Source organism: Ptychodera flava, chromosome 8 (genome assembly GCF_041260155.1).
Source record: "Ptychodera flava strain L36383 chromosome 8, AS_Pfla_20210202, whole genome shotgun sequence".
Classification (NCBI taxonomy): domain Eukaryota; kingdom Metazoa; phylum Hemichordata; class Enteropneusta; family Ptychoderidae; genus Ptychodera; species Ptychodera flava.
The window spans coordinates 44,632,342-44,637,719 of record NC_091935.1 but is presented as its reverse complement, the minus strand read 5'-3'; the positions used below and the strand labels follow the sequence as shown (position 1 = coordinate 44,637,719).

At 37.7% G+C, this 5,378-nt stretch overlaps 2 long non-coding RNA genes across 2 annotated transcripts; one reads left to right on the top strand and one right to left on the bottom strand.

The window, feature by feature from the left end:
• Positions 1-605: 605 nt before the first annotated feature.
• Positions 606-2,163, bottom strand: LOC139139406 (uncharacterized). The gene is made up of 2 exons (XR_011553798.1): positions 2,000-2,163; positions 606-887 (listed from the first exon to the last, which is right to left on the bottom strand). It is a non-coding gene; the product is annotated as an uncharacterized lncRNA (long non-coding RNA).
• Positions 2,164-3,109: 946 nt separating this feature from the next.
• LOC139137989 (uncharacterized) lies at positions 3,110-5,107 on the top strand. Its single transcript, XR_011553527.1, has 2 exons — positions 3,110-3,263; positions 4,081-5,107. It is a non-coding gene; the product is annotated as an uncharacterized lncRNA (long non-coding RNA).
• The last annotated feature ends 271 nt before the right edge of the window (positions 5,108-5,378 follow it).

The following is a 5,378-nucleotide window of genomic DNA, read 5'->3' as shown; positions in this document are numbered from 1 at the left end:
TTTCTACCCTTACGAAAAAATATGGCTTCTGGCACATAGTTGTGCATGCTAACCCACAATAGTTGTGGATACCAAGCTGCAACTGTTTGTGGCTTATAAGCAGGTTATTCATATTTTATCATGCAAAGATCTGTTCTGGCACAGTTTTGCGGCATACAGGCCGCTGTGATTGCAGACGATATGCCGCAAAAAAATGGGGCGGGGCTTTTAGCGGCATAGAAGCCGCTGTGATTGCAGACAATATGCCACAAAAAATGGTGGGGTAAAAGGTTTCATGGTAAAATGCTGCTATGCATGCTTCCTGTGCTACCCCCCCCCCTCCCCAACCATACCTGCATTTGTACCTACCAGTTTTATACTAGCCAGGAGATTACCATACACTTCACATCTTCATTTGTTTTAAGGGACAGTAGCTGTAACTTATGATGTTGTTCTTTTAACTTTTGTGTGTTGAGGTAACTTTTCACTTTACTCACTTGGCAAAATAGGCAAAAATCAAGACACATAACAGTATAAAAATACTGCATAAAAATTAAGTTACAGCTACTGCCTTTTAAACCGCCTACTCACAGATGCAAACAAAAAAAAAACACTTACCACATATCTTCACGATAATACCCCATTGTTTATTTTGATATGTAAAACAATGATGTTGGTACACTAGGCTGGACCACTAAGAAATTAAAATAAAATCAGAATTCAATAATCTAATGAGGTTCATGTGAAAAACATAACAGAACACGTCTAAAAGTCTGCATTTGATTTTTCACATTATCCAAAGTTGTTTTCGATGCCATCCTAATGTTTACGATCTTGTTCTGAAACTTCAGATTGAATGTTCCTGTTGATCCATTGGTCTGTTCAGCTTCATGGCCTTTGCCCATACACTGAGAATAAAAATGATAAATAACAGACAAGGATATTATTACATGTGCAAAGTGAAATTGCTTGTATTTTGTCGACTACCCTTATTATATATTAATACAAAAATTCACGGAAAAGAGCATTCATGTGCTTGAAAGAAATTATAATAATTAATATTAAATAATTTACCTAATGATACAAACTCATGACATATCTATACATTATGTTTATTGTGATTACCAAATCATTGCTTTTCAGCCTCATTTTCACTATTTACTTGTGACACACCACTCCAAACTACAACTATTGACCAGCAGTGATTGGGTTTCAGCACATCTCAAAAAGAAGAAATGTAAATGGAAAACGGTCTCATAAATTGTTTTAAAACAAAAAGTATCCCTTTATAATAGCGCAGTGCACGGTTACAGGTTTGTTACTAAATATAGCTGAACGCACGCGATATCGGATACGCAGCTTGAAATGCGGACAAATTTTATCAATGTTGCATACATTGCTGTTTTTGCAGCTTGTACTCTGAGTTGTGGATATGCCTATTGGTATTCATTGTTACACTAGCAGTTAGCCCACTGAGTTGTATTTTCGTCGTTCTTGCATTCGTAATTTCAAAAAGCGTAATCTAAAAATGCGTACGATGCTCTGTGTTGGCCGCTACAGCTAACACACAGCATCGTACGCAGGCAGGGCTAGCGAGAGAGTTGCCGACATCGACGGTTATTTGCCAGAAGTGAATAAAAGACTGGCATTTTTGGAAGCGATCGAGTAGCTGAGGTAGGCAGGGATACGAGTTGGGCCCAAGAATGCTGAATTTCGGCAGTAATTTGGCTTTTTACGTCAAGTCCCAAAATGGATTTGAAGTCACCGACCCTACCTACGCTACGGGTCTTTGCAGGGCTGTGGTGTGAGCGGGGCGATTAACTAAAGCGGAACACACAGCATCGTACGCAGGGCTACCAACCTCCATGATTAACTACCGGTATGTTATTTTGCCAATACCGTACGTTCATTTGGCATACTTGAACAGGGTTCCCCAAGAACAACATCAATATAGCACGACCAAAGACAGTGAAAACTGCGAAAATTATGGAGACAACTCGTGGTATTGAAAATTACTTACCGAATTTTTAAACGATCTGTAGCTCTTCGATCAAACTATGGGTGTGTCCGTGACCGTTGTTCTTCGGGACGATATCGCGGTCTCAGAATCGGTCATCCAAGGGCCATCAACGCATCGCAAACGCTGTTTGTTGGTTTTAAATTCATAGCTAACCTTTACGTACCTGAATGATAATGTCCTACGGTAATTTTACGCTAAACTGTACAAAAATCAGAGCGAAAAAACGGCGACGATATACTCCTCGCTCAAACGTCCTAACGGCCTACCAGTGCATATCAGATTTAATTTGCCGCTCAGGATTTGACCCATGACCTTTTGGCAATCTGACCAATCATAAGAAATCTTCACATGATCTACAACAATCTGACCAATCATAAAGAAGTCTTCACATGATCTATGACATCATCAGGCGTGATTCTAGAGTTCCGGGTTCAAAGTCTGTTCTGACCCACGCATTGTCTCCCTGATCGAGCTCGAGCTCAGCTGTATGCGAGCTTGCGTTTGAAAACCAAAACGACACAAATACATGGGAATAACCTTTCTAGATCACAACAAAACTCTACAAAAACGGCTCCGACATAGCAGTCTCGTGACTTACAAACTTTGCCCGACGATGACTTTCATCGCGCACGTCCGTATTTTGAAGCCCAGCGTGATCAATGTTGAAACTATGCGTACATTATTATACGCTGGGAAAGCTTTACCGTACGTACCTCCATGCCGTACGTACGCTTTCAAGACCTACTCCGTACTTGCAGTTCATTTAAAACCCGCGTGTGGAAAGGGCGTAAGAAAACACAAAAGAACAAGATATACGTTATTTTTGAGTTGCAGTTCTTTGAAAGACTAGTCTTTTCAAGGGAGATATGCACGTGAAATAAGTTCATCATACGTCGATATTTGCCCTGCGTACGATGCTGTGTGTTCCTATACAGCTAATCGCCCCGCTCACCACAATTAGCTGTAGCGGAACACAGCATTGTACGCAGGGCTAACGTCGATATATGGTTTGCCAGAGTTAATATTTTGCAAAGCCTTTTTTTCTGTAGAAACAGTTACGCTGTCAGTGAGAACCAACCATTTGCAAAACGTAGGGGAAAGTGGGGCAAGTGGGACACTGGGGCAAGTGGGACATTTCTCAGTTTATGACAATTTGTGTTCCATAGGGTGATTACCCTTTTGCGACAGTACCCTCACGTTCTCCCAGTGACCAGCAGACGCCATATTGTGGAGCAGCCGGTCGACAGAGTCTCTGCGATTACAGGTAAAAATTCAATATTTTATGTATATTTGAATACGATAACGGTCAAAATTTGTCTGTTAGTACGTGTAAAACTACGTAGTAACTTCAATAAGCGCGATTTAAAAATTTTTCAGACATTTTCTGTGACAAATATACGGAAATGAAAGAATCACTGATATGGAGTTTGTACACAGTGACCGAAGCATAAAAATAGCAAAATACACAGAATGTGATGAGTTTTTCTGTTTAATGACGTCATCAATTTCCAATATGGCCGACAATTGATCGATTTTGTTTATTTATGTGAAGTGACAACTCCATGGTTTTTCGTTATAGCTATTTATCAAGATTTCAATGTTTTACTCTAAGCTAATCTCGCCAAAGTAGTATGTATGCCAATGAATATCAATTGTCATTGCTTTTTGACAAAAAAAGGAGCATTTTGTGGTATATTCGATACTTTATGTCGGCCATCTTTAAATGACCTTACATGTATGAATAGTGATAATATTTACATTTCTATGTCAGTATTTTGATTTTTAGAAATCAATATCCTGATGCCCAGGATATTAATTGTAATTTCGATGAATATAAAAAAATTGTAGAACTTTTTTCATTTCATTGGTAAAATATCTTTATATGGGCTAAAAAAGTAGTGGTGTCCCACTTACCCCAACTATTCAGGGTAAAGTGGGACAGTCTGTAACAATGAGTTGGTCGTATAAGTTGCTGATTTTAGTTGTTCATATATCTCTAATTTATGAGATTGGACCCTAAGTAGCTTGAACATTTTTTACGAACATATAGCAATAATCATTTCTATATATTTCCTTTTCAGTGCCTCCCTCAATTAACCATGGTAGAAGTTATTGCGGAGCTGGATAAAGGGAAGAAAGAAAGGAAATGGGGATCAGGCAGAAGGAATTCAGTAAAAGGGAGAGAGGAGAAAAAACAGCAGAAACAGAAGGGAACAGAGGAAAAGATGCTAAAGACAAGACAACTTAAAATGGAGTAACTCAAAATAAAAGTGAACTTATCCGTCACAAAGTCACAGTCGACTGGATGTGCTGGTAAAGGCAACAACAGGACAAAGGGCAAAACACTAGTGAAAAAGACCAAACCTGTACAAAATCCATTTTAGGATCAAATCTAGACTCAGTACAAATAAATGTCAAATCAATGTATTGTGGACACTGCAAAGAGTATTATTACGATGATACTAGTGATGATGAAGACTGGTGGCGATGTAGAAAATGTCCCTAATGATTTCATGAAACTTGTACCGGAGTATTCAGGGAATACAAGCTGGAACAGTTCTGCTGCACTGATCATAGCGATAGCAGTGACGAGTGAACACAGACAAAATTAAAATTATTAGGTGATGACAAACGCTCCTTTGTATGAGTAACAATACATATACTATGTTTGTGTTTTATGTATAGTTTTGTGAGGGTGTAATTTCTCGAAATGATTAGACCTATAGACTAGTGATTCCGGGTCAAAATGTGGAAAAGAATTTCAAACAGCAGATTTTGTCAGATTTTGGAATATTTAAAAGTTGGATATTAATAGTTTCCTAGTAAAATAGTCTGTTTGTGTTAAAATAATTTGTTTGTGTTCAATTCAGTAATTCAGATTAGTGCAATTGAACCCTCCAAGATTCCATACTGATATGTCTTTGGAATGTTGGCAAATGACAGATTGAGCCGCTTGCAAAATTAAATTTCGATTGAAAATATTGATATCATTGTAGAGTAGGCCTAAAATATGAAATCTCAGATGTTTCACGGGAAAAAATGAAAAACATTTATCCATGTCACTTTTGTCTTGTTGCCAATAAAGTTTCAATAAAGATTTTGAGTTCATGTTTCTATTATAAGTGTAGTTTTTACTTATTACACATGAAGAAAAAGGCATTTTACTGCCTTTAAAACTTCAAATAAAACTGTCCCACTTACCCCCAACATGTTGGGGTAAGTGGGACGTTTTTCCTGTTTCATCAAAATCGTTGTAATATTAATATGGTGAAATTTATTTTTTTTCTTATTTCACAGATTTGAGCAGTAGACAATACACGTACATAATAATTATATTTCAAATCACTTTGAACAGTTATCGATAAAATATTAAGCAAAA